General features: G+C 42.1%; 1 protein-coding gene across 11 annotated transcripts in view; it reads left to right on the top strand.

Annotated features, from left to right (window-relative positions):
- Window positions 1-27,287, top strand: part of LOC125467601 (cadherin-18-like) — a 588,086-nt gene that overhangs the window by 161,766 nt on the left and 399,033 nt on the right. For 3 of the 11 annotated variants that reach the window (XM_059651801.1, XM_059651794.1, XM_059651837.1), the window contains one exon: window positions 10,650-10,707. The exons of the other annotated variants lie outside the window; for them this stretch is intronic. The gene's annotated coding sequence lies outside the window, so the exon portion shown is untranslated. The remainder of the gene's footprint in view (window positions 1-10,649; window positions 10,708-27,287) is intronic. 11 annotated transcript variants of the gene reach the window in all.

Raw genomic sequence — 27,287 nt, 5'->3', positions numbered from 1 at the left:
ATTAATTTTTAAACAGCATCTGTTCCAAAATAGTAACATCCCATAATTACACACATGACAGTGGCATAGTCAGTAAAACAGATTGTCTCACATGGACATCTGACAGCAGAGAGACAACTCAAAATTTTAGGCTGTGGCACAGAGAGACATAATAACTTCCAAACCCCAAAATCTACTAAAAGCTAAACTCAAACCCTGGTTCTGTGGGAGCCTGATTTCACCCATTCAGGCTGCTTCTAGTGTTCCGGTGTTTTTTAAAAAAGGCCTAATAAGCTGCTTTGAATAGGTAGTTCTGTACTGCTGTCCCAAATCCACATTTTAAAATAAAGTCAAAATACAATTTTTAAAGCCATAGTAGCATCACAGTCTAGCCACCAGAGAGTTTTCCCCTGAATTCCCATTAATTCAGTTTCACTTGAGCTTCTTGAATGTGGTTGAATGCAGCCATCATGTCAAGGACTGTCACTTTTACCTCACCTCTGGAATTCAGCTCTTTTTGTCCATGTTCGAACCAAGGTTGTATTGAGGTCAAGAGCTGAGTGGTCCTGGCGGAACCCAACCTGGGTATCACTGAGCAGGCTATTGCTGAGCAGGTGCTGCTTGATAACTCTGTTACTGACACCTTCCATCACTTTACTGATGAATTGCCTCCTTGAATTGACTGCCATTTCTCACCCACCTCATTCTCATTGGCTCTGAAATCATGGAAATGAGAATCAGCTAGTGTGTAAAAGAACCATGACTGCTCACTTTCTGATCAGCAATAAAAATGAAAATTCATACCGATGCAGTCTGACTTTTGACACTGTATGTGAATGTATGAACATAGGAATCAGGAAGGGGAGGAGACCACTCAGTCCAGTGAGATGGCTGCACCATTCCATAAGGTCATAGCTGATCTGATCCCTCCATATTCCTGAACTCCTGATGACATGCAATAACAGGATAATAAGTCAAGGATTGCACAAATGTCGTGCATTTTATAGCAAACTGTAATCTAGTCAGAATTCAGTACTGATATGGCAATTAGTCTGCGACTATTTTTGATGTTATGACATCATCAGCATTAGTTGTATGAAAACCCATTAGAAAACCAAGTGTGACAGCATGAAGATTGTTGACAATGATTTCTCAATAATTAAAATATATATTCCAGCTACAACAGAAGGTGTGATGTTTTGCCAATGTCAAAAAACTACAGTGCATTGGTTCTGAGTAACTCTACTCTATTTCTTCTGCAATGGATTTATTTGGTCTCAGTTATATGTGAGCTGTTACTGCCATCTCTACAGAGTGAGGCAAAATCATTAATTTATTATTACTTTGGAACTGAACACAAGTAACTTTAAAATTGGTAGTTCTTCATTGAAATATTTATGCTGCTATTTGCTGCTTTCAATGAAAAGAGAAGTATATTTTTTCATCTACTGGTTGAGTTAATTAGGAATAAGCCCTACTCTCTGGATTGCAGTGGTGATGGTAGATGGAGCAGAAAAGGTAGCTTAGCAACAACATACATGTATATAGCACTTTAATGTGGAAAATTGTTGCAAGGATCTTGCACATACGAATTCAATTCCCTTAACTGCAGGAAAGCTCAAACTTTTAAAATTGGGAACTTTCATTTCAGCTCCCATTTGTGAATTAATATGAACCATTGTCAGGTTAGTATCACAGAGGCATTTTGACTTGATGGAGCCATGGGACTGCTGTCACAGTCATCTAAACCCATTTACAGTGTGGAACAGGGTCTGCTGGACAGATAGTGAAAGCAAAATAGAGTCTGCATGCAATCCCCAAGCTTACATGTGCTTCGAGGCACTGCCTCAAATCAGCTACATAAAAAACACAAGAACCTGCACATGCCCACAAGGGACAATCAAACAGTGTTAATATATTCTGTCTCTTCCTTCATGTCACTTATCCAGCCTTTCCCTTTAAAAAAAAAGTATTTTTCTTTGCATTTTCCTCCGACACTTCTGCCATCTACAATCCGACCCCACCACCCAAGACATTTTTCCATCACCACCCCTGTCTGCTTTCCGGAGAGACCACTCTCTCCGTGACTCCCTTGTTTACTCCACACTGCCCTCCAACCCCACCACACCCGGCACCTTCCCCTGCAACCGCAGGAAATGCTACACTTGCCCCCACACCTCCTCTCTCACCCCTATCCCAGGCCCCAAGATGACATTCCACATTAAGCAGAGGTTCACCTGCACATCTGCCAATGTGGTATACTGCATCCAGTGTACCCGGTGTGGCTTCCTCTACATTGGGGAAACCAAGCGGAGGCTTGGGGACCGCTTTGCAGGACACCTCCGCTCGGTTCGCAATAAACAACTGCACCTCCCAGTCGCAAACCATTTCTACTCCCCCTCCCATTCTTTAGATGACATGTCCATCATGGGCCTCCTGCAGTGCCACAATGATGCCACCCGAAGGTTGCAGGAACAGCAACTCATATTCTGCTTGGGAAACCTGCAGCCCAATGGTATCAATGTGGACTTCACCAGCTTCAAAATCTCCCCTTCCCCCACCGCTTCTCAAAACCAGCCCAGTTCGTCCCCTCCCCCCACTGCACCACACAAGCAGCCCAGCTCTTCCCCTCCACCCACTGCATCCCAAAACCAGTCCAACCTGCCTCTGCCTCCCTAACCTGTTCTTCCTCTCACCCATCCCTTCCTCCCACCCCAAGCCGCACCTCCATCTCCTACCTACTGACCTCATCCCACCTCCTTGACCTGTCCGTCTTCCCTGGACTGACCTATCCCCTCCCTACCTCCCCACCTATACTCTCCTCTCCACCTATCTTCTTTTCTCCCCATCTTCGGTCCGCCTCCCCTTCTCTCCCTATTTATTCCAGAACTCTCACCCCATCCGCCTCTCTGATGAAGGGTCTAGGCCCGAAACGTCAGCTTTTGTGCTCCTGAGATGCTGCTGGGCCTGCTGTGTTCATCCAGCCTCAAATTTTATTATTTTTCTTTGTTGTTTTCTTTCTCTTTGTTCTGAACCTTTCCCCAACTTGGGAAAGCGGAGGGACTTGCAGTAATTACCAACTTACTGTAATTTCAGATGACAGTCTTAAACCAGGAAACTCCCAAGCAAACACTACTGAAAATAAATAATTTGTTTCACTAGCCATTTGGAAGTTAAATTTTCATTTCTGGTCTAAGGTTTGACAGGTCAGTGGAGCCCAGCAAATTCCTACTGCTCCATCCAGTCAGGAGAGTCAGAAGTCAGAGATGAAGATTTCAGCTGACCTGAGAGAGGATGCTGTCATAAGTTGTTCAAAGATATGACATTACACAGAGACAGACTTTCAAAGATTGAGAGCAACAACTTACTGTCGAATAGTCAGTAATACAATTTAAAGTTTTATTGGTAATTCAATATGGTATTACAGAAATTATTGCAGAGTTTAAAGACTTGCTCATAAAAGATGTAGTCCAACATTATTGTGTACAAAATCTAGCTATTTCTACAATAAATTTATTGAAAATGGCATTGGTGAACACACACCTAAAGAGCAGCAAATCTAAGACAATATTGAAATGCTGTAGATTTAATATATCTTTACAATAATAAAATTAGTCAATACATTGAGAAGAAATGCAAAAAGATATACTTCCTAATAGATTCAGGATCATAGAAGGTCCATAGAAAGTGCAAGAATATCTTCATAAGGGCAACATTTTTTTTCAATATAGCATCATCTAAAACTCAGCATGAAGACACAAGCTGAGTAAGGGAATTCGCAGTCATATCCAATAGATCTAACTCCTGATGATGTTACTAAGAGATAAATATCAAAGAAATTACAGTTACTTTGGAACATGGCCTAAATGTTTTTGATAATTATTTTAATTCAATAATAATTATAATTCTTGAATACACAAGTTTTCACAGAAGAATTCGGCCCTCTGGAGAATACCTTTAAAAAAAGTTCATAAATCACGTCTACAATTTAGTGGAAAACTGAGCTTTGAAATCAGAATTTATAAATGGCGGAATTGTGGAAATATTCAACTATCTGTCTTCTATAACTGCACAGTCAATGCCAGTGATGGAGACAGTGCTGAGTCAGTCAGTCTTTCAGTAACATTCCTGAGAGTCTGAAAAATCAATTTCATTGGTCAGACGATCACGATGGGTGACTGAAGGTGTCCAATCCTCATTAACAACCTGAGGGGAATAAGTCCCATACATCTCCAAGGGAGCCATGTCCAATATCCACAGATCTATGTTCATGAAGGAGAAGCTGCTTTCTCTGACCACCCAGGATACAGCCAAAAATAGACTACCTCTTTCAATTGGAAAGTGTTTGCCTGATTCAGGAATCAAGGGTGTTACAAGGAAGAAAGTATTTTGAAATTTCTGCTGACTTCCAGCAAGGAAATTCAGAAGATTAATACTCCTTCAGATAAACTAATGAGCCAATAACAACGTCTATAAAGAACAACAATCACAGTGAAAGACCTCCAAGGGATAAAAACTCCTCTAGTGGAGAAATGATTGGAGACAGAGTCAACAGCTTTTAAGCAAGACATTTTCCATATACAAGGACAGTGTTCCTGAGAGCTGGGTCAAAAAACCAGACCAAGTGCAGGCCACAGTCAGGGATATGAGGGGGCATGGGTGGAGGTGGGGGAAGAGAGACACGGGGGCAAGATATGGTACTGGTAAATATATTATGGTTATAACATTGAAGAATGGGTTAATTTTGGGAAGCAATATTTTGGAGGAGATGATGTATAAGGTGATGGCTCTGAAGGGGTTAAATGTACACGCTTCGTTGGCCTCACCCATTCCGCTGATGTCACACAGAGTCTGTGGGTAGGTGCAGAGAATTCTACTCACTTTCAGGAGGAGCAGCTGGATCTGTACCAGGTCCTTAAGGTCCTAGTCATTATGCCTCACTAAATGAAGTTATATTTATTCATATCATTCAATAAACCTCCTTTTTATCCAAGAGTCCATTACCTCTTCTGTAGACACCCTACAGTGGTGTGCACTGTATTACTAATCACTGGATAGGCCAAAGGCAAAGCAAGGACAAAGGGGAACTGGTTGCACTGAAATACCTTAAACAATCCCTGAGCCAACATCACACACTCAGAGAGTTGGCAAGATACAAGGAGTGGTCATCCAGGAAAAAAAAATACACATCATGCATGTCTAGAAAGGATGGTGGAAGCAGATTCCATTTTAGTTTTCAAACGATCAACAGATACATAGTGGATAAAGGAAATTCCAGAATACAGAGCAGGAGAAGGAGATTATTGGGCGAGCTCTTTTGAAGGGTCAGCGCAAGCTACAAGGCCTGCACTGGAAACAACATATGCTGGAAATCACAGCAGGTCAGGCAGCATCCATGGAGAGAGAGCAAGCTAACGTTTCGAATGAGGATGACTCTGATAAAGAGTTATCAGTTTCCAGTGCAGATCCCAGCATCTGCAGTAATTTGCTCCTACAGTGTTGGCCTGCATGCCTGTTGCATGATTCTGTGGAGTTTGAAATGATATGTTTGCTTGTGTAGGCAGTCTGACCCCACAACGTCGTCCGATTTAGGATCTATTGGTTGCTTTTGGCAGCACAGGGAAGAGAACTTGGCCAGATGTTTGTTTTCAATACTTGGGTGATAGAGAAATGAACATTAGTTGTATTTTGCAAATTCAGTGTTCACCATCATTATTGCTGAGTAAAAGATGAAAATGTATCCCAAAACCTGCTTTTACAGTAACACTTGGAATTTGTGTAATTAGTGTAATTAAGTGCAACATGAAATCATGAGTACAAAAATAATGTGTTTCTGTAAGTCAGGTGGCACTGTGGACGTAACCTCAGATTGCTTCTGCAAGACTGCGCAGTAATTCACCCAACCTGATATGTCATTCAATGAGACTGACAGTCATTAGTTTTGATTTTTAAATAGAATCTATTTTGACATTTCACTATAAAATTATGCACAGCTCCTGATATTCAAATTGCTTCCTAAACGTGTGTCATTTTCACGTCAAAAATCTTACTTCTCCATTTTGCTTTCAGTTTATTTCTTCACCAACACTACGCGAGGTGAATTATTTGTTCAACCACAAATGTTTGCATGCACAAACATTGTCTTTGGTCCTTTCATCATGTGCGCTAATGCATTCAAATCTAAGCAAAGATAAAATGACAGGAAAAGCCTAATTTGTATGCAAGTTTACTGCACACTCTTTGACAGAAATATTTTTATCCATTACGATGATGGAGTTAAACTAAAAGTCTCCCAACAGCCAGCGGGAGTTAGAGGAACAGATATACAAGCAGACCATGGAAAGATGTAAAAACAGCAGGGTTGTTATAATGAGTGATTTTAACTTCCCTAATATTGACTGGTACTCCCTTAGTACTGGGGCTGAGATGTACAAACTTTGTTTGGTGCACCCAAGAGGTTCTCCTTGAAACAATATGTAGATAATTCAACCAGGAAAGGGACATACAAGACCTTGTGTTGGCGAATGAAAATGGCCAATTGATCGAAGTTTCAGTGGGAACGTATTCTGGGAACAGGGCTCTGTAAGTCTTAATATAGTTATAGAAAAGAATGGTTTTTGGGTGAATGTGTGAAATTGGGGGAAGGCTAATTACACCAGTATTAGGCAGGAACCGGAGAAATTAGATTAGAGGTGGCTATTTTAGGGTAAATCCACATCTGACATGTGGGAGTGTTTTAAATACTAGTTGATCAGGCCTCAGGTCAAGAATGTTCTTGTGAAGTTGAAAGATAAGGTGGCAAAATTCAAGAAACAGGAGATATTGCAAGTTTAGTCAAAAAGGAAAATGAAGCATATGTAAGATTTAGAAACCAAACAAGTCCCTTAAGGGATATAAAAGAAGCAGGAAAGAACGTAAAGAATAAATTAGGAGGGCTGAAAGGAGCAATCTTGGCAAGTAAGATTAAGGAGAATCCCAAGGCATTTTAATACATTTATTATGAGCAAAACAGTAGCTTGGGAAAGGGGAGGTCCATTAATGGGCAAAAGAAGTAATTTATGTGTGGAGCCAGAGGAGGTGGGTCAGGTCCTCAATGAGTACTTGGTGTTGTTATTCACAAAGGGGAAAGGACATGGATGATGGTAACATTAGGAAGAGGTATGTTGGTAATTTTTTAAAATTAGATTCCCTACAGAGTGGAAACACGCTCTTTGGCCCAACAAGTCCACACTGCCCCTTGAAGCATCCCACTTAGACCCATCCCCCTATAGCCCACACAACCCTGAATGCTACGGGCAAGTTAGCATGGCCAATCTACCTAGCCTGCATATCTTTGGACTGTGGGAGGAAACCGGAGCACCCGGAGGAAACCCACGCAGACACGGGGAGAATGTGCAAACTCCGCACTGACAGTTACCCGAGGCTGGAATCAAACCCGGGCCCCTGGTGCTGTGAGGCTGCAGTGCTAACCACTGAGCCACCATGCCGCCCAACTGAGCAAGGAATTCAACATTTATTCTAGGGCACTTGATATTAAGAAAGTTTTGGGTGTCTATTCCTGATGTGGTTTATTCCAGAATATTGAGAGAGGAGATTGGTGGGGCCTTGACAGAGATCTTTGCATACTCTTTAACCACAGTGGAGTCCCCAGGAGACAGGAGAATAGCCAATGTTCTTCCTTTGTTTAAGAAGGGCAAGAGGGATAAACCAGGAAATTACAAATTGGTGATATCAGTTGTAGAGAAATTATTAGTGATGATTCTTAGGGACAAGATTGGCTCACATTTGGAACAAAAAAAATGGATTTATTAGGGATAGTCAGCATGGCTTTGTGCGAGAGGTATCTCATCTCACAAATTTGATTGAGTACTTTGAGGAAGTGATTAAAATGGTTGATAAGGGTAGCGTAGAGGATGTTGTCTGCATAGATTTTAATAAAACATTTGACAAGGCCTCACATGGTAGTCTAGTCCAGAAGACAGTCACATGGAATCCACGGTTAATTGGTAAGTTGGATACAAAACTGGCTTGATCATAGAAAACAGAGAGTAGTTGTGGAAGGGTGTTTTTCTGACAAGAGTTCTGTAACAGCAAGAATTAGAGGAATGATTTGGATTAAAATGTAAATTGACTGATTTATTAAATTTGCGGACAATGTGAAAACTGATGGAGTAACAAGGAAGGTTATCATAAGATAGAACAGGATTTATATCTGTTGGAGAGTTGGGTAGAGAAATGGCAGATGGATTTTAGTCCAGACAAGTGTGAAATGATGTATTTTGGGAGGACAAGTACAAGAAGAAAATATACAGTAAATGGCAGCACCCTTAGGAGCACTGATATCCAGAGGGATCTTGGGGCACAAGTCCATAAAGCAATACAAGTGAATAAGGTGGTAAAGAAAGTGTAGGGCATGCTTGCTTTCATTGTTCGGGGCATTGAGTATAAAATTTGGCATGCCATGTTTGCAGCTGGATAACAGTTTAAGCAGGTCTGGTTGCCACAATTTAGGAAGAATGTGGAGACTATGGAGAGAGTGCAAAAGAGGTTTACCAGGATACCACTTGGATTGGGGTGTATTAGCTACAAGGGGAATTCGGACAAAGTTGAATTGCATTTTTCTAGAGCATTGGAGCCTGAAGAATGACCTAATAGAAGTATATAAAATGATGAGAGGCATGGAAAAGATGGATAGTCAGAATTTCTTTCTTAGGGTGGGATTATCAAATAAGAGAGACATGGGTTTAGGGTGAGAGGGGGAAAGTGTAAAAGAGGTGTGCGAAGAAGGCTTTTTTGCACAGAGGATGGTAGGTGTCTTGAATGTGCTGCCAGTTAACAGCAGATGCTATAGCAATGTGTAAAAGGTTTTCAGAGTGACACATGAGCAGACAGGGAATTGAGGGATACGGACCATGTGCAAGTAGATGGGATTAGGTTTAGAATGGCATCGTGTTTGGCACAGATATGGTGGGCTAAAGGGCCTGTTCCTGTGCTGTACTGCTCCATGTTCTAGCTATTGATTAACATTATATTTATGCATATTGTTAAAAGAAAATTCAAAGCAGAAAAAAAGTACCTTATTGCAGTAATTTCATGTCTTTCAAATACAGTCAGTAATGAACTATTTAGTGTAAACAGATGGCAGAAAATTTATGATTTGTGACATTTTTATCGATTAATTCAGCTGTGTTATTCAAGCTGAATTTTACTTCATGGAAAGGCATTGTTTGAAGTCAAGTCTGAGGGTAAAATGCAAAAAGATGTCACTTCACTTCAAATGTAGCCATTTTCACAGGGTCTAAGAAATGGGGGACATGAATAGGCCATTCAGCCATTCAGCCCCTCGAACCTGGCCCACCATTTAATAAGATGATGGCTGACCTGCCCCAGGCCTCAATTCCTCTTTTGTGTTAACTCTTCATGCCCCTCCATTCTCCTCTACATCTATCTGCCTCCTCTTTAAATCCCTTCTGAGATCCAAACTCTGCACTTACTGGGATAAAGAATTCCAGACAATCACTATCCTCTGGGAGATGGTCAAAATCGCACGACACCAGATTATAGTCAAACAGGTTTATTTGAAAACATAACATTCCGGAGTTTCACTCCTTTTTCAAGTGTCACTGAGAGTGATGGCATCAGACACAGAAATTGCAGGCAGAAGACCAAAGGGTCATAAACTGATGCGAATGTATTAGATAAACCTACAATGGCTGTTAAATCTCTAATCATTACAAAGGATTAATATGGAAACCCCAGAATTTCTTTCACAATTCTGGGAGAAGAATCTCCATGCTGCCTGTGTTTTAGATGTGTGTCCCATTATTCTGTCACTTAGCTTTAATGTATGTGGGGTGAGGGCAGGAAACCAGTCCACACATGGGAGCAGGTAGTCATCTCAATGCCTGCCGTCATTCATAGCCTTCATTCATCACTTTTCCAACTGGCTTTAGAATGCAGGCTCTGGCCTGTCATTCACACATACATTTAACAATGCAAGTAGGGTATCACAGATGGGTTATGACTGCAGCTTTTATAATGCATGTGATGAAATGGACAACCTTCCCCCATGCAATTAAACCCACACCTTGCCTTTTTATAAAATATGACAGTCACAACATGTACATTTGTGACATATCTATATACATTGATCTTTTTCTCAAAAATGATGTGTTTGAATCCAATTGCTGTCATCTACCTACATCATTCAACTATTTTCACTGCTCAAGCTTTTTCATGGGTGCTTTGTTTACTGTTAGGAATGTGAACATCTCCAATGAAGAATGAAACCAAAAGAACTGTAGATGCTGTAAATCAGGAACAAGAACAAAGTTGTTGGAAAAGCTCAGCAGGCCTGGCAGTATCTGTGCTGGAGAAAACAGAGTTAACATTTCGGGTCCGGTGACCCTTCCTCAGAACTGTTCTGAGAATCACCCGTTCTGAGAAAGGGTCACCAGACCTGAAACGTTAACTCTGCTTTCTCTTCCACAGATGCTGCCAGACCTGCTGAGCTTTTCCAGCAGCTTTGTTTTTGTATCCAATGAGCAATGGCCTGCATGCTCGTTCATGTTAATTTTGACAAACATTTCTTTGCAAGTCAGTAGCCTATCCTTATCTTAGCCTTCGATCTGCTTTTCTAACAGTGACCACGGTTTCCATCACTGTTACAGAGTCCCATGGCTGTGCAGTTCCCCAAGATAAAGAAGTACTGTACTCAGGAAAATTCAGGTATGAAGAGAAGAAATTGAGGGGTGGGTCATTTACTCCTTCAACACCACTCTGTTGTTCAACAAGATTATGCGCGACCTATTCATTTCCACCATTCCACTATCTCATCAGTGCCCAGACAACTATTGACCGCTGTCTTTAGCATCCTTAATGAATGAGCATTCATAGCATGGAGGACTTCAAAGACTCACAACCCTCTTGAGTGAAGACATTTCTTCCCATTTCAGTCCTAAATTACTGACCTCTTATTCTGATACTGCAGCCCCATGTTCTCGATTCCCCACCCAAGGGAAACAGTTTCTCACCATCTATCCTGTTAAACCTGTGATGAATTTTACCTGAGATAATTTTAAAATTCCCTTCAATTCTGAAGAATAATCACACTTATCTGAAAACATTAACACTATTTCTCTCCTCTCTGATAATACCTGACCTGCTGAGTTTTTCTTACACTTTCCATTTTTATTTTAAATCTCCAGACTCTGTAGTATTTTGCTTCACTCGTAAAATATGTGACTAATGAGGTTGTGGATAAGTTGATACTAATTTTCTAAAACTCCCTAGATTCAGGAAAGATTCCAACAGACTGAAAAATAGTTAAATATAATCCCCAATTCAAGAAAAGAGGTTGGGGGGTTGGGGTACATTCAGGAAAACAGGAAACTCTCGACCAATTAGCCTGCCAAGTGTCATGGGGAAGGTGTTCAATTCAATTATTAAACGAAACAATAGCTGGGTACTTATAAAATCGCAAGGTAATGAGGAAATGTCATTGTTGTTCTGTGAAGGGAAAGTCATGCTTAACCAATTTATTCTATTTCTTTAAAGGAGCAATATGTGGTTAAAGGGAGCTGTATGCACTTAGATTTCCAGAAAATATTTGACAGGCTATCACATTAACAAGTCCTTGAGCAAGATAGGAAGAGATGCGCGAGGCAGATTTTTCACACCAAGGGTGGTGAATGTCTGGAATATGCTGCCGGAGGAGGTGCTGGGAGCAGGCACAATAACAGCATTTAAGAAATACCTGGATGAATACACAAATAGGTGAAGGCAGTTTTAGCATGGAAGGGCAAAATGTGTTGGTGCAGGCTTGGAGGGCTCAAAGGCCTGCTCATGTGCTGTATTGTTCTTTATTCTTTGTTCCAAAAGTTGTGGGTGTAGGGGGTAACAGATTAACAGAGGCAGAAGATTCAAGACTGGCAGAGAGGAAGAATAAATGGATCTTTTCCCAATTGGAAGGATGTAGTGAGTAGAGTCCCACAGGGGTTTATGATGGCGGCTACATCTTCTTACAACTTTTATGGCTCAGATGAGAAAAGGTCATAGCAAGATTGCAGTGAATATAGATAGTTTCAGTGAGTGAGGATAGTATAAAGTGGTTCACTTTGCTCTTAGAATATATAAATGAAAACATCTATCGAATTTGGAGATGCAGAGGATTCTGGGTGTTATGGAGCATGTGTTAGAAAAGGTTAGTACCCAGGTACAGCAAGTAATTAAGCCAACTAATGAATGCTATCCTTTATCATAAAAGTGACTGTGCTCCACTTATACAAGGCATTGATGGATTTGGAAGTGATTCATAGAACGTTTACCAGATGGATACATAACCCGAGTGGGTTGTTTTATCAGAAATGTTTGGAGAGACTGGATTTGTATCCATTATAGCTTGGAGTGACCTGTAAGGTCCTGAACAGTGTTGGCAAAGTGGATGTGCAAAGGATGTTTCTTCTAGTGGATGGGTCCAGTGTTAGTGGGGACTGATATGGAGTTAGGGGTTTCCCTTTTAGCACAGAGATGAAGAGGATTTTATTTCTGTCAGGGAACTGCCTGACTTTGAAACTCCATGTAACAAGACAGTGGAGGTGGGTTTTTTTTTTTTCAATTTTTTTTATAAGATAGACATGGATAGATTGTTATTACACAGAGAAACCAATGGTTTTCAGGCAGAGATGGGAATGTGGAATTTGAAATACAAGCAGATCGGCCATGTTCTTATTTAACAGTGATGCAATCTCAAGGGATTGAATGACCTACTTCTGCTCCTAATTTGTATGTTAGTACGTTGTAGTTACCGCCTACTAACCCAAAATGTTCCATTTATTCTTGCTCCCTTTGATAGTAATTTTACACCATGCAGTTCCCACCAACTAACATCTAAAGCTAGATGGGAAATTAATGAACAGTGGTCAAAACCCATCCTCTGTAGCACTGAAAACTGGTTATGCTGATAAATGCACCATAGGCTCAGAGAGCTGGGCCAGGATTCACGCATTTGCCTTTGCTCAATTTTGCAAGAAATTGATTGGAATTACAGACAAAAGCATGTAAATTGCAGGTTTGCAGAAACCAAGCTCCATGAAAAATGTAACTTTAGTATCATTTTGATGTATTACTTGAAACCGTGTGAATATTAAAGCAAAATATATATCTGGCATTACTTTATGTACATGCCATTCTCTGTCCATGACTTCAAAATACATCATTTCAACAGCTACATATTCAGAAGAAATGCTGAAATTATGCACAATTTCAAAGATTTCTCTACATTTAAAAATAAATTACTGTAACAGAAAACAGCTTGTTATTTTGGTCATGATTCTGCTTTGTCACAAAGCAGCCGTTTTTAAATGAGTTTGCTTTTTGTTTATTGAACTCTGAAATTGGTTTCGCACAGCTGTACACAATGTCTAACAATGTACATGTGGTTCCTGTGCAATCTTCTGCCAAGCTGACTACAGTGAGCTGATGGCACTGGCCTGGTGATTTGGGTGTTGCTTTTTCGGTACCTTAATCTGTGTCAGTCTGCAGATGTGACAGTGGTTATTCCTCAGAGGTTGTGCGAAGGAAATGAATCTTTATTTCTTTAACACATTCAATGCTGTCAGTGAATGGACGATAGCCTCCTGGACCAATGCTTTTAGTAACTCCATGTACTCCATTGATAATCAGAAATCAATGTCTACCTTAAAAATACTGAAACACTGAGCTTTCACAGCCACTGTGGTAGAGAATCGCAATGTTTAACTACATCTGAGCAAAAGACTTTCTCCTTGTCTCAGGCTGAATGGCACTCAGCACCTTACCTTTAAGGTCTTTAGACTCCCCCCCAACCAGGGGGAACCTCTTACCTGCATAGACACTGTCTGTCCCTTTTACTATTTTGTAAGTTTCAACAAAATCATCCCTCAATCTTCAACATTCGATATGTTTCACTGGGTGCTTGTGCTGTCAGCTCAGAGGGTTTTCTCAGGGACATAGTAAGAAGTCTACAAAATAACCCTTTTGTAGGTTTCTATTTCCCTGGAAACACCAGAAACCAGCAGTCAACAACCCCTTTTCACAAAAGGGATGAGGATTTAAAAAACAAAATGGTTTGTTGACAATCATCTTGCCTGAGCTTCCTTCCATTCCTGTCAATACTTTGTTCCATATCCTGTCTTAGTCCATCCTGAGACTGAAATCATTGTGGTCTGAAAGACTCTGGCCTTGCCCTCCTCCTTCGCCATTGGTCAGACTCGCTCCTTTAAAAGAGCCATTGCTTCACTCCAGGATGAGCTCCAATGCTTCTTATTCTAATTGATGACTCCTCCATGAGATTCCCTGTGGCTGTTGATGACCCTCCTTGTTTGTTCCCTTACACTTTTGAATTATTTCCTTCTGGTTCAGCAATGTGAACAGGTTCGGACATCATCCCTTCATGGATCAGTGAGAAAGCTTTCAGCACTCATTTAGCACTGACATTTCACTATTGTCTGAATGTGACAACGTCTGAGGAGTGACAATATCATTTAAACTGCAGAAAGACTCACTTATTGATGTTACAAGTGGCAGTGTGTCACATCATGGGCTTCATTATTAATTCCATAAGATAATAACTGTCCGAGACTCCTGAATAACACTGAATATTTAAACTTGCCTGGCTTTTTCACCTTCAATTACCCACTGCAAAAATATCCTTGATAAAGCAACTAAGTTCCCTTGGTTAATGAGGAAAATACCTGAGTCCAGTACATTTGGTCTGTTGTTGTTCAGTGGCAGTGCCCTGGCCCCTAAACCAAACACCTGGGTTCAAGTCTCAGTCTGTAGTAACATCTCTGAGCAGGTTAATTAGGGAGACATCTAAGACCAATAATTGGTACCATCTAATGCAAAGTTTCAGTGTCAAAATATTCATTCCAAATCTTACATATGTCACCATACTCATCCTCAAATTAATCTAAAGTGAAGCGACTTCACATTTATTCCAATTCTCTGTTCTGATCTGTCAAATATATTCTACAAATCCTGTTATTGCTTTAAACAGAGACCATGCAATGGATGTTATGGGGCAATTTAATGTGTTGCCCAATTTAAATGTGGCTGCCCTATTGTGATTATTAATTGGGGCTTATGTTAATAGATAATCATAGAATCCCTGCAGTGTGGAAACAGGCCCTTCAGCCCAACAAGTCCATACTGACCCTCAGAGCAACCCACCCAGACTCATTCCCCTAATCTAGACATCCCTGAACACTACAGGCAATTTCATATGGTCAATCCACCCAAACCTGCACACCTTTGGATTGTGGGAAGAAGCCAGAGCACCTGCAGGAAACCCATGCAGACACAGGGAGAACATGCAAGCTCCACACAGACAGTCACCCGAGGGTGGAATCAAACCTGGGTCCCTGACACTGTGAGGTTGCGGTGCTAATCACTGAGCCACCATGCCACCCTTGACAATGTGACCAGGACTTTCTTCTATTAAGCGCAATCTGATTAATCAGTCACTCTGTAACCCCAACATGAGTTTGTGAACATTGCTAAGATCACAAGTGTCCCCAGTAGGAGCTGCAGGTATCTCCTGAAGCTTTTAATTTGGTCAGGCAGGGATTGGAGATCCCAGCGAGGAGGTGCTGGGAGGGGGAAAGGTATGCATGGGATGGGTCCATATTTCGAGGTCGGGTTGTGAGGGGCACAAAGTGGGGACTTCCGTCTGAGAGGGGAATGCCTGTCGTAAACTTAGGATACCCCCAAGATGTTCAATGCCCCCAGTAACCTGCTGTAGGTTGGTCACTGAAGTTTTGATATTCCAACTGCAGGGCGTCAACAGTCCTGAGGGGATGGCTTGCTGAATCCTCATTTATAGTTTGGAAGGTAGGTTCCAGAGAGTGCAGTGGGCCGACTACTGCTTTAGTTATTTTATAATCAATCTGTTCACGCAATGTTATTACACACTTCAGAAAGAAATGGGGCTTGTACTCACTTCTTCTATTTCAGAGGCAGGGATATTACCACTCCGTCAGAAGAGTCAACTGGCTAATGCTTTATGTTACCTTTCCCCAGCTCCATATACCATAGTGAGGGGGAATGTGGGGAATAAGCGATAAGTCCTGCGGCGAACCAATGTCTTCTGGCACAGGCGGGAATCAGATCACAAAATGCTGAACTTTCTTTACTTCCCAGCTCCATGTTTGTGATGACTGTTGGTGGATCAGGAGATCTTGCGTACAAAATGCACATGTACCTCCTCAGAGTCTGGCTATTGCCATGGTAAGGAGCTCAGGAAAACCATGTTTCGTCCCACCTGCTGGCCTGAATTTTCACTCTTGCTGACTTGGGAGAACAGTGTCAGAGAACACCCCAACTCCATAAATACAGCTGAGGGGAAAGTACCCCACACAAGCAGAGGTTTGTTCTTAGAGTAGGGAGTTTACCTAATTCTCCTGAGACAGTGTTTGGAGGAAGCAGCGGTGGAGCTGGGTAGGAGAGCAAACTGTCTAAAAGGTATGGCTTAGTGAGGAGCCTTGTTGTAGCTGACAGAAACAAAAGCAATGAAATGAAAACAACCCTCACCCTTCACACACTCCCCCTATTCCGATAATGGCAACTCATTAACTCCATCACCCTTGGCACCTCATACCTCCATGTCAATCCATGCATCTCCATCCAACCCCATAGTCTTGCCAGAATGTAGGGCTACTTTCTCGTTAGAGAAATGGCTGGTGGTGGTCTAACCTGAGGGTCACCACACCTTCATGGCAACCTGTATTACAAACCAACCATTCAGCTGACTTAGCGAACCCACTTCACTTTATAATTTCCTTTGTAGCCCTCATGTCAACTTAATGCCAACTCACATCAGTCCATGCCTTCCCACCCACCATTCTTTTCCCTTACACATCCAATGTCAACTCACCCTGTATTTACCTGGTGCTATGCTGAGATAGACTACACTTAAATATCTATAGAGCCAAACAGTATGGAAACAGAATCTTCAGTTCTACTAGTTCACACTAACCATGTTCCCAAGCTAATCAAATCCCACTTGCCTGCATTTTGTTCATACCTTTTCAATATTTCATTTTTGAATACTTATCCTAGTCTTTTAAATTCTGCAACTGTACCCGTATTCACCACTTTCTCTGGAAGTTCACTCCACATACAAACCACACTCTTGTGTAAAAAAAAAAGCCCCTCATGTCCTTTTTCAAACTTTCTCCTTTCACCTCCCACCCTTGAGAAATGACCTTTGCTATTCACCTAATCTATACCCCTCATGATTTTATATACTTCTATAAAGACTCCCTCAACCTCGTAAGTTCCACTGAAAAAAGATCCAACCTATCCAGCCACTCCTTATAACTCAAACCCTCCATTCCCGACAACATCCTGGTTAACTCACCCAATACTGAAGTAGAGAGAGAGATAATGGGAACTGCAGATGCTGGAGATTCCAAGATAATAAAATGTGAGGCTGGATGAACACAGCAGGCCAAGCAGCATCTCAGGAGCACAAAAGGGGTCTAGGCCCGAAACGTCAGCTTTTGTGCTCCTGAGATGCTGCTTGGCCTGCTGTGTTCATCCAGCCTCACATTTTATTATCAATACTGAAGTAGTCCCTGTTCAATTGCAACTAGATCTGGTCAATATTCAGGTTTGGGCTGAAAAGTGGCAAGTAACATTCACACCACACAAATGCTAGACATTGATTGTCTCCTATTGGTGATGATCTAACCACCGCCCCTTGACATTTAATGGTGTTACCATCACTGACTCCTCCATCCTTGGGAGTTATCATTGATCAGAAACTGAACTGGATTCCCCAAATAAACACAATGGCGACAAGAGCAGGTCAGGTGCAAGAAACACTGAGTTTTCAGATCAGACAGTAATGAATTTCTGATCTCAGTTTGATAGGGTGGGATGGGGTGAGTTATTAATTACACAGGGCCATAGATTTAAGGTGATTGGTAGAAGGGGATAAGAGGAAAACCCTTTTCCCCAAAATCTGGTAGACAGCTGCAATTTACTTACCATTCTCTTGGTGACAGCGAAAATCCTCAACGCATTTGAAAGGGGACTGGAGCTGCTCTGAAGTGCTAGAACCTGCAACAGTACGGACTAGGTGCTAGAAGGTGAAATTAGAATGGGCATTTAGTTTCTTTTGGCCAGTGCAGACATGAGGGCCATGCCTAGTTGTGTTCCACAGGGATCAGTGCTGGGACCTCAGCTGTTTGTGATCTACAGAAATGATTTGGAGGAAAACGTAGCTGGTCTAATTACTAAGTTTGCGGATGATATAAAGATTGATGGAGTTGCGGACAGTGAGGAGTATTGTCAGAGGATACAGCAGGACATACGAGGAGGCATGGACAGAAAAATGGCAGATGGACTTTAATCCGGGCAAATGTGAAGTGATACGTTTTGGAAGGTCAAGTACAGGTTGAAATTATACAGTGAATAGTAGAACGCTTAGGAGTAATGATATACAGAGGTATCTGGGTGTGCAGGAGAGGGTGCAGAAAAGGTTTCCCAGGATAGTGCCTGGTATGGGGGATTTTAGCTTTGAAGAAAGGTAGGACAGACAGGGTTTGTTTTCACTGGAATAGAGGAGGTTAAGGAGTTTACAAGATTGTGAATGACACGGATAGAGTAGAAAGTATGAGGCTTTTTCCCAAGGCGGAGGTGTGAATTACGAGGGGACACAGTTTCAACGTGTGACGGGGTATTGTGCAAGGCACATTTTTCACAAAAAGGGTGGTGAGTGCCTGGAACACACTGCCAGAGAAGCTGGTGGAAACAGATACAGTGGCAGCATTCAAGAAACACCTGGATGAATACATGAATAGGAAGGGAATAGAGGGATATGGATCCTATAAGTGAAGGCAGTTTTTGTATGGAAGGGCAAAATGTGTCAGCACAGGCTTGGAGGGCCAAAGAGCCTTTTCGTATTCTGTACTGTTCTTTAATGGGCTGAGTGACCTCTTCCTGTGCTGTAACTATTGTATGTTCCTATTTATTGATAGTGTGCTATTAAACAAAGCATTCCCATTGAGTAAAAACAAAGTAACCCCCTTATAAAAACAAGCTCATGTATTCATAGCTCCGCCTTAAGGGGTTTATTCGCACTTGAAGCTGTAAATCATTCTTAACTGACAGGCAGCCCATTATGATAATGATAGATTATGAAATCAATAATGTGCCCTAAATTATTTAAGTATAGAGTTCTTGCTTATGTCAACAGACATAGAATTCACTAGTAAGAACTGATATAGAACATAGAACATTACAGCACAGTACAGGCCCTTCGGCCCTCGATGTCGTGCCGATCTGTCATACCGATCTAAAGCCCATCTAACCTATACTATTCCATGTACGTCCATATGCTTACCCAATGACGACTTAAACGTACCCAGAGTTGGTGAATCTACTACTGTTGCAGGCAAAGCGTTCCATTCCCTTACTACTCTCTGAGTAAAGAAACTACCTCTGACATCTGTCCTATATCTTTCACCCCTCAATTTAAAGCTATGCCCCCTCGTGCTCGCCGTCACCATCCTAGGTATATATTGAGTTTCAGATAGTTTTCTTAATATAGAGACAGATATCATAGAATATGAGGTGGGTTGCGATGGGATCAGCAACGTTCAGCTATGATTACAGGTCTCGGCCCCTCATGGCTCATGCGGCAGTTTCTGCCAGATCCATAAGGTTCCATATTTGTCTTTCCAGCTCAGTCACTTTTTTATTTGGAGTTGGTTGCCATGCAACCTCCTCCTGAGGGAGGCCCGGGCCCGGCGGATCTCCATTCCTGCTCCATCTTAGGTGGCAGTATGGGGAGACAAGCCAAGCCCCCATCTGTTGATTCAGAGCTCGTACGTCAGTGTCCAGTGTTGGAAGAGGCAGTGGGAGCTGTGCAGCATGACTATCTCCCGCTTGGAAACACCGGAGGTGGGAGGAAAGGAGCATATCAATAGGACCCCGGGGATGATGCCGAATGATAGCAACTGGAGGAGAAGAGAGAGTGAAGTCTACAGAGAGGGCAAGATGAACTATTGAAGCTGTTTCAGTGTTAGTAGTAGCAATTTAATATTAATTTATTGAGTGTTTTACCATTAATGCAATTTATTCATTAATTTATTCTGTCATCTGAGATGGCATCGGAACACAGCAACATTATCTGTTTTTCACTGTATCTAGGTACAACTGGCAATATTAAATCAACTTGTTTAAATCTAATGACTTAAAGTCAAGAGACTTAAGTGTCAGCTTTGTCGAGAGTTTGATAATTTCTTTGACAAATTGTGCCAATTAGCTTTGCAAACAAAGAAACAATGACACAAAATTATGTTTTGTTATTACAGATTCTTAAAGGTAGCAACTTTTTTTGGATCAGGAGACTACCTGCTGAGTTTAAACCATTAACAGTTTCTGACAACCAGCCAAGCTTTCATAATGGTGACAGGGATCTTACCAAAAAGCTTCCAACCATGTTGTCTGAAACTGACAGAATATTGTAGTGCTTTGCTTCCATTTCAAAGGAGAGTGTCGACTAATTAATGAGGGAAGAAGGTACAGGTAATTTCAATATTCAAAAGCAGAGTTTCTAATTTATCAATTACAGCCAATAGTTGATTGAAGTTACATCATAAAACATCTCAGCAGAATCAGACAGGACATTTGACTTTGTAGTTTTAATGCATAACATCACTTCCTTCAATGGATGTAGTTCTCTAAAGCATGACAACACTTGGACAAGGCTCAAACACAGGAAGTTCAAGAGAAGCTCTACAGCTCAGGTAGCATATGTGGAGAGTGAGAGAAACATTTGTGGAGAGTTAATACCTGAAATCCTCATGTTCTGTGCAAGAGTCATACTTCGTGTTAACTTTATGCATCTCCCACAGGTGCTGCTAGGTGTGTTGAGTTTCTCCATAATTCTCTGTGTTTGTTTCAGATTTCCAGCAACTGCAGTAGTTTCCAGCTTTGCTTTGCATATCCACTGTTCATGGAGAAAACTACACATGTTCAGAGTCACCTTCAATTTGATGTAATTTCCACTTGTTGCATGTTAAAGACATAAAGTATGGTTCATGGACTATTGAATATTCAAACTGAACATTTCACCAGTAGGATTGATAGTGTTTTTCAATTCTGGGTTTTATCAGATTGTTGGTTTAACTTTTTTCAATGTTTAAAAATAATTCCAGTAGTTATTGCGTTACTGGTGAAGACTGTACATTTTGGTTAATGGGTGAGTGTCTATGGAAGGTACATGGAGGGACCATAGAGATTAGGAATTGAGAGGACACAGTTGATAGAATTGATCTTGGAGGCATAGGGTGTGGGAATAAGACTTGGGGGTCTTTAAGCAATGATGAGATCTAGGCCGCAGTGCCAACACACCCACCTGTCTCCACAGCCACATTTCTCAGACACTCTTGTCACAGTTTACAGCGTGCAATGTGAACTCTGCCTCAGTGTTGCAGAATGAAAACTCCTTATAAATCACCCAAGGGCCAGGGTGTACGTTTCATGAATAAGAGCCCAGGGGATTGTTCAGCCTTTTGCTTCCCTTACATTCAGGTAATGGTCCTTTTTCTTGTCCCTAATATACATTATTTAATGCTGACTTAACAATGTTCAGTGATTTGTAGCTGCTGTTTCTTGTGTGTATGCCAATGAAGCTTTATAAATGTGCTCATCAATTTCAGGTCAATTCCATAAATTCACATTGAGGAGTTCTGCTCCTGTCTACCCAGGCTGCTTTCTAAACAGCCTCATTAATAAATATCAAACAGACATGCATTTCATGCTTTTTTGTGTGTCCTCTGCAAGGGCAATCTTAAAACTTCTCAGGGACTAAGTCATGATCTATTTGTGCAGGTTTTTGTTGCAATTGCAACTTTTAACAAAAAGTTTTCAAAAGCTAACTTAAATGAGTGGAGTGGATTTTCGAAGAATCTGAAGAAAACTGCAATCTCCTGCAGTTTCTATCCCTTCATTTCCATGAGAGGAGTTTCCCGTCAGGGCTCCCTCAGAAATCTGGCTTTTTACTTCTGTTCTGAAAATTCCATCTTAGTTCAGGATGCAGGCACAACAGGTAGTAAAGAGGGAAAACCATATGTTTACAGCAAGAGGATTCGAGTACAGGTACAAGGATATCTTGCTGCACTTATACAGGACATTAGTAAGACCACATCTAGAATATTTTGTGAAATTTTGCTCTCCTTATCTGTCTAACGGTGGTCTTGCTATGGAGGGACAGTAGCATAAGCAAATTGATGCCTGGGATAGCAGGACTGACAGATGAGGAGAGATTGAGTTGTGTATGATTTCATTCACTGCGGGTGAGGAGAGTGAGGGGGTATTTGATAGAAACCAATAAAATTCTAACAGGACTAAGCAAGGTAGATGAAGGAAGAATGTTCCCAATGGTGGAGAGTCCAGAAAAAAAGCGTCAAAGTTTAAGGATATGTTTCTATTCAGGAAGAAAAGCCAAGCTCCCTTTTCACAACAGTCAGCCGCCACGTTCCAAAATCAGAGCCATTCACATCAACAGGCACCATCACATAGTGGGTACATCAGGAAGATATGAGATTCGGGTACTACCGAGCTGGGGTGCCAGCCAGTTAGGGTGCAGGGATACCAAGGTCAGTAGAGTGCCAAGCTTAGTAGGGTGTGAAGATCAGTGGGGTGTCAAGGTCAGTAGAATGTCAACTGGAAAGATTTCCAGCTTGATGGGGGCAGGTTGCCTGGGTGTGCCAGGTATAAGTAGAGTTCCAAGGTTAATAGGAACAAGGGGAACACCTAAATGATAACAAAGTGTGTAGCTGGATGAGCACAGCAGGCCAAGCAGCATCTCAGGAGCACAAAAGCTGACGTTTCGGGCCTAGACCCTTCATCAGAGAGCTCTCTGATGAAGGGTCTAGGCCCGAGACGTCAGCTTTTGTGCTCCTGAGATGCTGCTTGGCCTGCTGTGCTCATCTGGCTCCACACTTTGTTATCTTGGATTCTCCAGCATCTGCAGTTCCCATTACCTAAATGATGTTTTGTTTAGAGTTGGTGACAGGGAGAAATCAGCTCCAAAAGAAACAAGGGAGGGTGGCTGTGGCGTTGGAGGGGATCAGGTCTACCAGCAGGTCGGCCAGGTGCTGAGGTGGGGGTGAAGGGCAGGTTGAGTCTAGGTCCTGGGGGAAACGGAGGAAGATAGTGCCCAAAGAGGGGGAGAGGGGTGTGGGTCTGGAACAGGTGAATGGAGTGGGTTGTGTAAATGACTGAGGTGAGACTGTGGGCCCAATGGGGCTGATCGCTGAGGAGTGCTTTTTTTTCAGGTCTGAAGCAGGAAACTGGGGGTTGGAGTACCAGGGGTTGAAGGGAGGTCAGGTCCCCAGGGGTATCAGGTAAAAGTTGGGGGTTATAGTTGGTTTGTGCTTGGTGCAGTTGCAGAATGTATCAGGTAAGTATGGCGTCAGTTGACCCATTGCTCAGGAGGTAAATTATGTCTTTAAAGTGATTTAATGTAAATTAATTTGTCAATTCAGGACAAAAGGGCTCCCTATTTAAGCAACCAGCATGTGTTTTGTCATATTATGGCTACTCGTACAAAATTTCCTTTCACCTCTTGTCTGATCTGCATTATTAACACATAAACATTGCATGGAGGTGCTGGTGTTGGATTGGGGTCGACAAAGTCAGAAGTCACACAACACCAGCTTGTAGTCCAACAGGTTCATTTGAAATCACAAGCTTTCAGAGCGCTGCTCCTTCACACTGAACTTGACTGTATCCATTGTAACCAGCAATTTCATTACTTACCTGCTTTATGTTGCCCATAACTTATTCTTTAGGCCACTGTATTTATAGCCTGGCTTCTGTTGCTCATCCACAGAAATTATTTGCAAAATGTTAACTGCCAGGGGGACTACCATTTGACAATGATACCAACAATTAGAAGTGTTGTCAATAAAATAATACTACTGCAGCAGTAAATGGACCATCAATGCAGAGGGATTGGAAATTGACAATACTAATGAGCATTCGACCCAATGTTAATTCTTAGACATTAACCATCGTTTCCTTATCAAAAATCAAAGAACAAAGAAAATTACAGCACAGGAACAGGCCCTTCGGCCGTCCAAGCCTGCGCCGATCAAGATCGTCTGTCTAAAACTGACATCTATTGTCTCAGGGTCTGTATCCCTTTGCTCCCTGCCCATCCATGTACCTGTCCAGATACATCTTAAAAGACCCTATCTTGTCTGTGTCCACCACCTCCGCTGACAACGTGTTCCAGGCACCCACCACCCTCTGCGTAAAAACTTTCTACGCATATCATCCGTAAACTCTCACCTTGAACTCATGACCCCTAGTAATTGAGCTCCCCACCGTGGGAAAAAGCTTCTTGCTATCCACCCTGTCTATACCCCTCATGATTTTGTAGACCTCAATTGTAATGAAAAGAAAATGACTGTACCAAAGGATAATTTATGAAAATAATATTGAAAAGAGACTCATTTGTTGAAACTTTCCATCTCATGCTTATCAAAACTAAAAGTTGTTATGTGTTGGCACAGTCATTTGGGCTTTCGGTCCTGTACTGTGCAGTACTGCTCTTTGTAATTTACAAGAAGTACTGATGTGCAAGGAAACAACATTTGAAGTTTATTCCTGAGATGCTTAGCTGTACAAGCTGACCTGTCAAACTTCCCTCTGAATTCTCACTGTACAGAGCTGGAGATCTTAAATCACCACCTCTGCAGCAAAGCTTCTCAGTTTGTTTCCACACATAATTTGCCTTGGTATCCTCTCAAACTAATTGGACCCAGATCTGTTCATCAGTCCCCCTGAACTGTCTAAAATGTTTTATTGGAAAGCTTACAACAAGCCCCACTGTTGTTCCTGAGAAAAATTGAAAGTAATATTATCACACATTGAAATGTAGTCACTCTTTTTGAAATTGTCCATTGTCAGACACTGACAATGTTCATTGAATGCCGTTCTTGACAACATAAATTTTATGCAACTGAAAAGAATAGAGTTCACCACCGTATTACTACAACTAACATTTCACACAGAAAATAAATAACCCGCACTGTTGAGTTCCTGCTGCTCTGATAGAGCAATTGCCCCTCTCATTGTATAAATTTAAAGTTAAATTATTATCATGTAAATTAAAATCACTCAATGCTTGTCAGCTGAACTGAGACACTGCACAGATTGTAGACACAGTATTGATGACATGTTTGTTCAGTGGGTTTTAACCTTTGGTGATGCATTGGAAGAGCACTATCCTTGGATCCAACATGATAACTTGTCCTTTGTGACTGTGCCCGTAGCTCCAGACGCTCACTCACATTCTCGTTGCATCATGTTGGGAAAAATCAGGGATTAACCCCTTCACCTTCCCAAATTCCACCCACCTACCTCTTTCTGCAGCAAAACTCTTACACTGAATGACCTTTTACATGTTTTGTTTTCCAAGTGGATGGAATCTTTTACTGACAGTTTGGAAGACGTGACAGTTTTATATCAGAAAAGCATCCAAGCAGTAAAAGCTTCACCCTGAGACAGTCAGGAAGGTTAAATAGAGTAACGTATGACTACAGCACTGAGAGTGATTGGAGTTGGTAGGAGATATCTTTTATCCTATGATCAAGCCAATGGGTGAAGGAATAAAAAGATTTTATGTTAATTTACAGACACATTTAAACGAACTAATTTCAATCCTATTGATTTTTTTTTGCGGGGGAGCTTGGCTCTGCTCAATCAATGACCTTCAGCTGAAACATGTGCAGAGGAAACCTGGAGAAAGTAAGGACTGCAGATGCTGGAAGTAAGAGTCAATAAATGTGGAAGTAGAAAAGCACAGCAGGTCACACAACATCTGAGATGCAGAAGAGTCAATGTTTTGGGCCAAAAGCCATTGACAGAACTGGGGATGGAAGCCCAGAACTAAATAGAGAGAGGGGGTTGAGATGTGGGTGGGTGGTAGGTGGGATGGAGATAGGTGGATGCAGGTAGGGAGTTACTGTTGTTGGTCAGTGGGAAGGGTGGAGTGCATAGATGAGTAGGAAGACGGACAGGTTCTGGGAGGGGAGATTTTGAAGCTGGTCAAGTTAATATTTAGGTCATTGGGCTGTAAGCTCCCAAGGTAAAATATCATGTGTTGTTCCCCCATTTTGCATTAGGCCTCACTCTGACAGTGGAGGAGGCCAAGGCTGGACATGTCACCAGGGGAGTGGGAGGGGTGGTTCAAGTGGATGGCAACGGGAAGGTTGGGTTAGTCTGTGTGTACAGGGCGCAGATGCTACGTGATCCAATCCCTGAGTCTGTGTTTGGTTTCCCAATATAGAGGTGACCACATTGGGAGCAATGGTTACAGTGGATGAGGTTAGATGAAGTGCAGGCAAATCTCTGCTGGATTTGGAAGGTTTGTTTGGAGTGTCTTGGATAGAGGTGAGAGGGAGGTGTGGGAGAGGGTGTAACACCTCCTGCAGTTACAGGGAATGGTAACGGGTGAGGAGGAGGAATTGGTGGGGAGTGTGGAGCTGACGCAGGGAGCCGCAGAGTGAACGGCCCCTGCAGAAAGCAGACAGGGGTGGAGTGGGCGATATCTTTTTGATGGTGGCCTCTGATTGTGAGTTGGTAGAAATGTTGAAGGATGATGCATTGTATTTGGAGGTTAGTGGGGTGGTGCGTGAAGCCCAAGGCTCCCAAGGCAGAATATGAGATGCTGCTCCTCCAGTTTCCAGCTGACATCATTGTGATACTGGAAGAGGCCCAGGATGGACATGTCACCCAGGGAGTGGGAGGGGGAGTTGAAGTGGCTTGCGACCGGAAGGTGTTGTCGTTTGTCGAGAACAGAGCGCAGGTGCTCTACAAAGAGGCCTCCGAGCCTCTGCTTAAGCCTACAACCCAATGGTCTCAATGCGGACTTTACTAGTTTCAACACCTAGCCTCATCCCATGCCAACCCTCCCTCTCATCCCTGCCTCCTTGATCTGACACAACCTGTCCATCTCTCCCCCACCTATCCACCTCTCCCACCTCACTGTCCAATCCCCAGCATTGCCTACCTGCAGTCACCTATCATCATCCCACCTACCTTCCTCAGCCCCACCCCTCCTCTCTATTTATTTCAGAATTCCCTTCCCCCTCCACCACTTCTGAAGAAGGGTCCTGACCCGAAACATCAACGTTCCTGCTCATCTGATGCTGCCTGACCTGCTGTGTTCATCCAGCTTCACACTGTGTTATCTCTGACTCAAGCATCTGAAATTCTTACTAACTCTGAATGAATCATCTAATGAT

The sequence above is a fragment of the Stegostoma tigrinum genome, chromosome 2 (assembly GCF_030684315.1).
Source record: "Stegostoma tigrinum isolate sSteTig4 chromosome 2, sSteTig4.hap1, whole genome shotgun sequence".
In the NCBI taxonomy this organism is placed as follows: domain Eukaryota; kingdom Metazoa; phylum Chordata; class Chondrichthyes; order Orectolobiformes; family Stegostomatidae; genus Stegostoma; species Stegostoma tigrinum.
Note: the sequence above shows the minus strand (reverse complement) of the source record. Positions and strands in the feature narration are given on the sequence as shown.